Source organism: Ixodes scapularis, unplaced genomic scaffold (assembly GCF_016920785.2).
Source record: "Ixodes scapularis isolate PalLabHiFi unplaced genomic scaffold, ASM1692078v2 PGA_scaffold0__279_contigs__length_252992795, whole genome shotgun sequence".
Taxonomy (NCBI): Eukaryota; Metazoa; Arthropoda; class Arachnida; order Ixodida; family Ixodidae; genus Ixodes; species Ixodes scapularis.
Window position 1 is genome coordinate 74,615,984 of NW_024609835.1, and position 11,041 is coordinate 74,627,024.

The window sequence follows — 11,041 nt, forward strand, 5'->3', positions numbered from 1 at the left end:
GCAGTGTAGGCTCCTTTGCACTCGCCGAATCACCTAGCGCTCCTGGGTCACTCATCTACGCCGCGCACCAACAGCGCAGGTGAATCCTTTTCTGTATCCGCACTGATGATTAAAATATGGCCAATTTATGTCACGTGGATGTCCGAGCGAAGGTTATTTTTATTTGTTTTTGCTCGATTACGCACACGAGCACGTGGCCGCCGTCACGGTGTGCTTTACACAGATCGCTTTAACTTGTAAATGTACAGGGAGTTTCTGAGAACCGAGAGCCGTGTTTTTTGGCGCGTTTAAATAAACTTTCTATCGCAGAAAGCTCAAACTCTGTGAGCATGTGACGCTAGCGGTTGGTATATAACGCGAAAGTTTGGCTACACGACATTACCTGGATCAAAAGATAACTGAGAAAAACGAAATTTCTCTATGAGCCGGCGTCCACCTAAGCCTGATGGCGTCAAAACAAGAAATGTCACTGGGAGCATGCAGTATCTACTTCAATAAAAGAAAAAAAAAAACAAAAAAACTTCAGCAAAAAAGAGGGTATTGTTTTCTTTCTTGCTGACACGTTTCTTTCGCTGAAATAGATACTACGGGCAGCCACAGTCATTCCTTCTTTTGACGATATTGAACTTAGCTGGATTCAATTCAATTCAATTCAATTCAATTATATTTCCAGCACAGTGTGGGGGGTCCCCGGGCGAAAAAGCTGTCGTTGACAGTTTGAGAGTGCGTGGGGGCCCATACAGACAGCAACATATTGTGAAAAAGTACAAAAAATATGACGAGTAACAATATAAGTACACATAAACACCGTGTGAATGTATACAATTCTATATGCCACATGTCAGACACTATATAAAGATTATCAACCGTTGATGGAATTATAAATGACACAGAAAAAATTTTTCCAGATGGCTTGTTTTCTAGCGAAAATTACTATAAAAGCTTGAACACCAAAACTTTTCCACAGACAAGATAAAAAATAATGCATTATCATCAATTGTTTACAACAAAAAAAAAATTCTCGCATTTTTTTCTAGTAAATGTATCAAAGTAAATATTTTGTTCTAGATACTTGTTTAGAGTAAAAGGTACGTTATATGTCAGCGACTGCGCGAAGGATTCAGTGCGCCGGCGCGGCACTAACCACCTGTCACAGCTGCGGGTGCGAGGGTCACTAATTTGTTTCGATAGGTCAGATATATATATTTTTTTTAATTATCTGAAACTTTCATTTGAAAAGAATAAAGAATGAAATAAATGAAATTCATAAATATTTTTACGCTTATTATACCATAATGAGTGTACAATTGTGCGGTTGAGTGTAATTGTGCCAGATTAGCAATATATATCGAATCGCTTTTCTTGAAGAACAAGGATGGTGTGTACATTTCCTGTTGTGGTCGTGCCCCATACGGGCGTGCAGTAATTTATGTGTGCAGTGAATAGGGCTTGATAAATATGAAGTTTTGCATTATATGGAAGGATGTGTTGACATCGTGACAAGGCTCCTGTCGCCGATGATAAGGACTTAGCTAAAGCTTCAATGGGATCTGCATATGTCATATTGGCAGAAAATGTAACTCCAAGGATCCTGTGTTTGTTAACTATTTCAATAGAAGTGTCACCGAGGAATAAATCGTGTATTATTTGCGTCTGCTTATGTGTAGTTTTGAATAAGATAGCCCCAGATTTATTTGTATTCATTTTTACACCATTTTCATTGGACCAGTGTCACAGTTTCGAAAGTTCACTTTTAGCTTTTAAAACTGTTTCATTTGTATCCCACCCGGAAATAAACAGGCTCATGTCATCCGCATAGATAACGCAGATTGCGTTACTATCTTGCTGAACAACATTATTAATATACACATTGAAAAGGAATGGTCCTAAAACATTTCCTTGTGGAACACCGGCAGTAACTATTTTGGAAGATGAAATGTTATTATCTATTGCTACACACTGCTTCCGGACGTAAATATAAGACTAAAACAACAATTGGGCAACCCCGCGGACACCGTATGCCTGTAACTTCTTTGGCAATATCTCGTGATTTATGTAATCAAAGGCCTTACTGCAGTCAATAAATACTCCGAGGGTAAGCCGATTTCCTTCAATATTCGTAATGATAAGTTCCTTCATTGTTAAAAGTGCTGTTTCGGTTGATTTTTTTCTGTCGAAAGCCATGTTGACTGTCTATTAGTATTAGTATTACGTCGGCTCATAAAGAAATTTCGTTTTCTGAGGTATCTTTTGATCCAGGTGACGTAGTTCACCTGGTTCGCGTTCGCGTTCTAACCCAACCCCTAGCGTCACATACTCACGAAGTTTGAGCTTTCTGCAATACTTAGTTTAATATCCCGAGCCGAAAAACAAGGTTCTCGTTTGTCAGAAACTACCTCCAGTATAATTAATACGTGATTTACACGATCTAACGGATGCTTGTTGCGGTAAAGGGGAGTTGTTTACTGAGATTTTGGTTGCAAGGTAAAATATCACCAGGCGGTCGAAATTAATGATCAGCCCTTCGCTAGGCCATGATAGATGACCCTCCCTGGTTTCGGGATGTAAAGCCCCCAAATTTGACTTTCACTTGAAGGCCGACGACCAGGCACGAGATTCTGCAAGGCAGAAGATCCTTCTCGCCATGGCGGAGGAGGAAACAGGCGGAGGAAGAAACAGGGGAAGCGGGGGTAAAATGGAAACCGCAAACTGGTCGTCGGTCTTTAATTAGGGCGTGATATCCCCACCATATCTGCACTTATCGCGTATGTTAGTGTTGTTGTTTTTCTACTCGTCTCCCTCAATAGAGATAGATACTCCATCGAAAGAAATGCCACGGGCTTCCCGAAACCAAATGGAGCGACCGATTCTATGAAATTACAATGGGGCACGGGCGCCCACCAGCCTCGCCGAGCGAAGATCGAGGGCGTCCGCTCTGGGCCGGGCACCTTTGACGCCGGCCTGGGCTCTCTGCATGCAGCCCGCCGCCAGTGCCGGTCCCCGTTCCCCATCCATCGTGCCGGAAAACACCCCCCGATCTCGCGACGGAGGAGCCTGCTGCCTTCCCTTTCTACGCCTCGCTCTCCTGCACCCATAAACAATCCGCCCTCGGCTGCCGTCGCCGGGCGGGCGACAGTTTTAAAACTTTACCGCCTAAAACTAAACAGTTTAAGGCACGTCTCGTCACCCGCTTCTCTGCCCGCTGTACCACCTCCCACCCCCGTGCCTTCACCAGCGTCCTGAGAGCCGCATGCAGCAAACCACCCGCGCCGCTGGCCCCCCGCTTCGTCCTTCTAAACGTTTTCCAGAAAGAAAAATTTATGACTTCGAGATTCAATTTGCGTAAAAGCGTTGTACACGGTGGTGGAAGGAGGAGCCCTTGCGCCGCGAGCCCGTCACATATAAATATGCACAGCGGTTGGAATAAAACCCGACCCGGCGCGCACCTCTTTCGGCGGCGGCGCCCTTTCGTGCCGTGTTCTATGCATGTTCCTTCTGACGCGGTTTGACGGTGAATGATGGCCCCGCGGAGACGATACCCTGAGCTTGGGCACCGAGACAAAGGGCCGTTTGTTGACGTCCCCGTGCACGCGGACGCCAATAGCGGCTCCGTGTACACCAGTAAAACAAATGCGGCGCGTTCTTGTGCCACTCGCGGTCCCCTTTGACGACGTTGCCGTGTCGCGGAAGAACGTTCCGTCGCAATACGCGTCGACGTTGGAGACGTTGGTCGGCCGTTGGTGGAAGTTCATCCTGGGCCATTGCGTCGTCGTCTGGCTTCGTCTCAATCGAAGCGGTTTACTCGAGGTCGTATAACCGCTATCTCGCTGCGATAGTTCTCACACTGCCGCTATCTCGTTCATAATATGTGTATCCGTGGGACTGGTCCATTAACTGAGAAGGCGTTCGGTTGGCAAATCGAAACAGTGATCCTAAAAAGGGGGGCTTATCCATGGTAATGGTAAAGCGGATTTTAAGCACTTTAGACATTTGGTAATGTTCGTAACTTGGTACTTCTGCTTTCTTGTTGTGTTTTCGTATCCCACCTTGCGTGTTTGCTAGGGCACGTTTCCTTGTCTCCTTGTGTTTTTATTATGTCCTTCGGCAACTTGGCAAACAGAATAAGCACTGCTGGCAAACCGTATAATGTTCAGAACCGGCGATAACAAATGGTGATAAACAGGCGAAGACTTCTCGGGCTGCCAGAAAGCAAGTTGGTTTCGTTGTGTTGGTGAGCAATGTCGATCGTTTGTAGGCGTCGTGTGGCTAGTCCAGAACGTGGAAGATTATCAATATATACATTTTTGTTTTATTCCATCATCGTTTACAGCTCATGCTATGTGTGGTTTTCCTCTTGCATGCATAGCGAATGCTGCAAGCCATAATATGATTAAAAATCCAAAGGTCATTGATACTTTAGCACGACCATATGAGCGTTCGGAGCGCTCCTATACGGCAAAAAAATAAGTTCAGAAAAGCATAAGGGACGGAGGGAGCTGCGAGCGGAGGGCCCCAAAAGCGGTCCCAGGGCATAAAACGCATAGTGGCGTCAAAAGACTCCGAACGGGATAATTCCCACAGACGGTTGTGATAACGGCATGGCCTGTTGTCCTTTTGTGACGTACGTGAGCATACAAAGGAATTTATAAGGCAGAATGGACCCTTGTCCAGCGAGCGTGTTGGTATAGGGACGGGATCGCTGGCCCACGACCAGCGGCCGCGTTCAATGGGCGCCATACTTGGACGGCCCTCGTGCTCCGCTCGTGCGCTGGCACAAAGAGTGCCCGGCCATTTGTCACACTCGAAAAGACGACGGTCCAGCTTGTTTCCCAGTTTTATTAGGGATGTTCACGCTTTTTACGTTGTCATCTTTTTTGTGCGTGCTGTCGTTGAAAACGTACTTTTCCTCTATTAAACCCCGCAATAAACTTGCGGGACTATTCGTAATTCTCGGGGCATCCGAGGGAAAAATATAAAACAAGTCTCTGAAAGCGTCGCGATTAAAGATGGCCGTTTTGGCATGAGCAATAAACTCTACATTTTAACGTAATTGAATGAGCGAATGTTCCTTCGGCCCACTCCCTCCCCCTTTCTTATTTTGTCTCCCATTCTCTCTCTCTCTCTTCCTCTCTTGTGTTGTACATGGTCACGGGCGTATTTGCTAGCCCCCTCCTGAATGTCCTTACAGCGAGCTTTACTTCAGTTCTGCTTCAGAACGCCTTCAAGTAGAAAGCATCGGACCATAGTCGAGTGTAATAGTCGCTTCTTTTTAAATGCTCCGCGAAAATTTGATCACCATTTTATTGCGCTTATTCCTTCTTACAAGCTGCTCGTCGGCATCCTTTAGGGTTTTGCTTCTACACAACGTCGAAGTGGGCAAATAATAACGCGTTTTGTTGGTCGGTATGGTACACCAAAGCAACAGGAGAGATATTGAGCTACACATTAAACGTGGCCTTGTGATCCTTAGTTGATTGTTGACAATACCGTAACAATTGTACGCAGTTGTGGGAGAGATTGCTTTCTCCGAGAAAACTTTGATCTTGCCATAAAAAAAAAAAAGAACTAATCATGTTTAGAATTCTCGTGCAAAAAAGAAAAAAAGAAAAAAGGGGGCTTTACATTATGTACATTTCTAGAGGAGAAAGATCTCTGCAGGACTTTGTGGCGACTCCTTCTTTACACACAGTCTGCAGTTGACATGGCAGGCGAAGCGACCACCTGACCGGGATGTATCCCGCTTTCCGGGGGCACACAAATCATGCATACAAAAAGGTGGCTGTCTAAAATATTTAATACAGAACTACATAAAACAAGAGTGCCAGAGCTTTTGCGTTGAAGCGGCTTTGTGGAGCTTCAAAAACCCGGCGCCAAGGTTTCGAAACAAGATGACACGCTGTGTCAGGAGCGGATATATCGAAGAAAATACACAGCTGGAGAGCCACGTTCAGCGTGTTCTGACCCAGTCGAACTCTAGCGTTTTTTTTTTTTCCTCTTCTTGATATGAACCTATTTCCATTACAATCCCTCGTGTCTTTTCTGTGGACACATTTCCCCTCACGCGAGGGCATTCAGTAGCCGCCCGTTCCCGTTCGCCTGTCTGTAACTGCGACCGCATCGAGGAGGACCGTATATTATTCAGTCGCATCGCCTTTATGACGTTGCCTTTCATACCTCCCTCCCCTCTCCTCATCCATCCCCTGTCTAAGGAAAAAAATGTACTCGCGCCAACAAAAACTGGAATTAGTTTGTATTGAAACTCTTGCCCATACACGCAGATACACATGGTGAAACGCACCAGAGTCTAGAAGACAACCTGAACGGACGACCACGCATGCGCAGAAAACTCGCCCAATGACAGCACGCCGCTTCTGAAACGGCAGGCCACGCTATCGAGACCCGCCGCTTGCCTGCGCGACTATTTCCGCACACGGGCACTTCCTGATCTTTGTGAGGCGGTCGGCGTTTCTCTCGCCTTCTCCGGTGGCGTAGCAGGAGAGCGACCCTCCTTCGGAAGCCAAGTGGATTCGTGCTCGCGAATGTCTTTTGCGCGCGCGTATGTTTTGCGCTCGTCGGCGCTGGCCTTAGGTTATGAGGCAAGGGCGTCACTATGAGCGCCCTGTATTCACGGGTCGTCCTGAGTGGATCCAACAGCGTGCACCGGGAGGCAGGACAACACATGAGAATGGCGGTCGTGCTTAATTGATCGCAGCGCCACCGCTGCTCTAAAGGATGGTGCCCATATATTTGCGTCTGACTTTTCTCGAGTGCGTTGCGTTGCGTTGTGCTGCGTTACATTGCGGGCTTCTGTAAATGCTTACGACGAGAGAACACACTGACGCCATCTATTAGGTAGTCCGTGAACACTTTTATTCGGCGAATATATTTTGTTTTATAATTTTTACGCCTCATTCTCTTGTCGTGGATTCGGAATAATTCTGACAATGTTATAAGCGACCATCTCTCATGGGTGGTGCGTATAGACTTAATCTCGAAAATACTGCAAGTGCTTCAGTTTTGTTACACGCTGTTTGAGGGCTGCTAATAGATGGCTTCAGCGTGCCGCATGTTGTCTCGACGTTAGCAATTACGAGGGAACGCCAAGTACTCGAGAAAAAGCAGACGCAACTGTGTGAACGAGAAAAAACAGAGACTGGCATGGGACATGCCCAGTCAACGACGTACATACACACTTCCGCACCGGAGCGCCGGGCGGGCGAATATTGATGAAACTACCCTGGTTTGAGAAAATAGAAACGCAACAAAACGCGCTAGTGAGGTCCGCAATGGCCAACTTGACAGGACCGGCGTACGGCCAAATGACACCCGAATTTCAACGTGCTAGGAGCAGACGACGGCATCTCCTGGTGGGGTTGTGAGGCAACAGTGCTGGCGGGAGAAAGAGGAACCGGGTGGGGAAGAGGCTTCCGTTTCCGCTGCCGCCATTACTTCTGCGTCATAAATCGCGCCACCCTTCAATGGGCACGCTCATTGGCTGTTGAAAAGTTTACAGGGCATACCGCTTATGCAAGCGTATGCCGCGCGGGGGGCCCTGCCGCGTCGCCAGAGAACCGCGTCGTGCCTTCTTTTAACCCCTTTTTTTTTTTTGCTTTTCTACGCGGGTTTGCCACGCGCTGCCGGATTTAAACGTCGGCGATATCACGTGGCGTTTTTTGGCGACGGTTCGACTGATTTTCTGCGATCTATGTTCGCCTGTTCCGCTGTCGTTGCTGCTGTTGCCGGTGCTTCGGTGAAGGCACGTAGAACATCGGCGTGCGTCGACGGGCTAGAGCACCGCGTCGGAGAAGAAAAAAAAAAGGTACACAACGCAGCAAGCGGTGTGGGCATAAACGCGCACATGCAGACGTAAAGAGCGACGGGACCGAAAAGGGGTTCGGGGAGGGGGAAAAGGGGCCGCGCTACTAAACTCACTCGAGCGTGAATCAAAATCCGATGATCGGGATGTTTGCGCCGCGCCGCGCGCTCCCCAAACTTGCTGCGTGCACGCCTGCTTGCATCCCTGCGTTCGTTGCAAACCTGGCTGCGGGACAGACGCTCCTTGGAAGGGGGCATGCCAGGCGTCTCAATTTGGCGCGTGCTTTGGGCCCGGCCGCCGGGATATGCCGCCTCGTTTCCTCTCGTCTATGGATAGCTATTTGCGGATGTATACCTTCGGTGGAAAACGAAGGAAACTTGTTTTGGGGGCGGAGAGCGCTGCTTCATAGCAGTTCGGAAATGCGTGCGTCGGAGTTTGGAACGTGTACGGCAATGCTTGCGACGTTTATGGGATGTCGTTTCCTATTGTGTTGTGCGGGCGCGTGCCGCTTAAAAGTTATTTGTGCATAGGGGCGCCCCGGTACTGCTCTGTGGATCACGAGGGGTCTAAGTATGTGCGTGCTTCTTCGTAACCTGTTGGGGTGTTTGCTTTTGTGACACGCACTTTGTCTCTTTTTTTTGCTCAGAAATTATCGCGCGAGGCACACAATTTGCTCGAATACTGTTGTACTGTTGGCCCGATAACATCGACTTTTCTGTAACATTTTAGCTACGAGCACAAATACCCGCCTTACGCCCCCCCCCCCCCCCCCCTTTTTCCTTCTTTTTCTTTTTACAGATAATAAAAATGGGCCCAATCGTTGCTGCCGCCACGCTGATTCTAGAAGACATGCGTTGGCATTTCGCACAGTGGTTATATACGTATAACAAAGCAAGGTGAATGCAGCCTCTCAGCACTTTCTCCACGGGGTAAACATTCCCAGGGTCCCTCTTCTTCCTGGTGCTAGCAGATCAGATCACTTAGCTTGTGCATGAAGCACTTGAGCGTGAGGCGCGAAAAACGACAGAGCAATTTTGTTGTTGTCCGTACATGTTGTGCATACAAGCACGACGATATCGTGCGCTTACGGCCCGGTGACATGGTAACTGCGCGTCAAGAACGGCGTGGCAGGCCGAAGAACGGAACCGCAGCCCGTGTACGTCCACAGGTCTTCGAAACCGACGGCAGGAGCTTCTGAGGACGTCGAAAGCGCGCACCCGGACGCCGGTAGCGTGACGTGACACCTAGCAACAGAGATGCAGTGGGGGACAGCGGGGCTAGGGCGCACTTGGGCCGCCAGCGGGGCAACGCGAAGCGGCGTTAAAGGTGTAGTGGGGTGGTTATTCTGTAGTGGGGTGGTTATCGTGTGCCACCGTTATCGTTTCGACCTTCTCGTTTGGACTTTCTCAAAAGGACCATTCTTAAAACACCCTTTTTGGTTGGGCCCGCAGCATTTGATCCGTTCGCGTTACATCCTTTGCGTTTCATCTTCCAAGAAAACAAAAATCAAATGGGGGCACTTCGTGGTGTTCGTGTAATGGCTCTGTCGTGGCATGTACACGAAGAAGCTTCTTTAATTCCGCCCCCCTCCCCCCCCCCCCCCCCCCCCCTTCCCAAACGTACTACGCGCCGTTTGGTCTTAGTGCGAACGGGACCAAATGCGAAAAGGCCCAAATGCAACATAAATGGTTTGGATGTTTTGAGAAGGTTCAAAGGACAGGGTCCGAACAAAGTGCGAATGAGATGGTCTTGAGATACACCCTCTGTAATGAGTCATCCGCAGACTGTCGCCGCGAAGCGGCGTGAACGGGCGGGCCGGAGTGGGTTGACACGCACCCCGGTGATATACACCCGCCGTCCCCCACTGTGCTGTGCCGAAATTGGCGAAGGGAGACGTCGCCGGCGATATTCGATTCTTAAAGGGCAACTCCGGTCCGTACTTTCAATCTTGGGATTATGACAGTTTTTAGTGCAGTCAGCGTCCCTGAATTGCACGGTGTAATTTTTTTCTCGTTATTGTGCGTAGTTTTAAAGATATGACGCCTCAAAGTTTTGTTTGGGGCGCGGCCAACAAAACCGAAACTAGCCGCTCGAGGCCCCGGCAACACTGGAAATCAGCCGCTATGGGAACGTGACGTCATGAGCGTTCACGTTCAACGAGTACGCAGGCCGAGCGGCGCTTAACTCTGTTGCGCTAGCAGTCTAAAGATAGGAGGTAAGCTGATTTTATTTTAATTCTGTATAGGTGGTATTTATCCAGCATATGTAGCAAGAGTTAGTGCGTATACCCAAAAGTTAGCGACTGGAAAACCCGTGAACTCGTTCGGTGCCGTACTCGGTGGCCGCCGCCGTGAGTGCGCTATGCCGTACTCGTCGCTTGTATACCCAGAAGCTAGCGACTGGAAAACGAGTGAACTCGCTCGGTGCCGTACTCGGTGGCTGTAGCCGTGCGTACGGTCTTCCGTACTCGTCGCTAGGCCTAAATTGTCATCGGGGCTCCATGGATGGAGCAGCGTTGCTCTACGCCGCGCTGCCAGTGACGTACAGTACTCGGGGCCCTCTCGCTTTCCCGCTGCGGGTCAGTCCCAGACACGAAGCTTTGAGGCTCTCCGGCGTGGGCCGCGGCGCCCGAACACACATGTGCGGGGCTGTACACGTCTGTTTTTTCGTTCTTTTTTCCTCGGGCGCGTAAAAGCCGAAGTCCAAAGTCCACTCGTCGAACAGCGTTCACCCACACCTTCTCCAATTTCCGGTCCGTTGGAAACTTGTGAAAAAGCACCTCCGGGTATTGCAGCGGGTTGTGCGAGCAGGCCACAGCGCTGCAAGTGGTACTCGGCATCTTTCGAGGAACAGCTGGGCAGTCTTTGGCATACCGAGTTGCTCGCTAAAACGAGTCATGGAGTCCTCACAAGCAAATAAACAAACGGCTTTACCGAAGCTACACGGGCTACAGATAAAAGCAACGGCTAAACACGCCTATCACAAACCGAAGTAGTGGTGGTAGCGCCTCAAAGAAGCGCACTTCGCGCTACGCCCGGACCGGAGGAAAAAAAAGAGAACGATACTGAAGTCACGGCCCAATGTTGCTTTAGCGATCGGCAACCCGCTTGCCGCCCGCTAAGGAGCAGCGGCTCGCGGCGGGTCGCATTTTTATTATCGGCATTAGTTGAGAATGCGGCATCCCCCGGACGTAATATTTTGGCTGGGGTGGTATTTTGTGTCATT

The 11,041-nt window shown here is 49.1% G+C and overlaps 1 pseudogene; it reads right to left on the bottom strand.

Annotated features, from left to right (window-relative positions):
* Positions 1-993: 993 nt before the first annotated feature.
* On the bottom strand, positions 994-1,590 carry LOC115308620 (annotated as a pseudogene).
* Between the last annotated feature and the right edge of the window lie 9,451 nt (positions 1,591-11,041).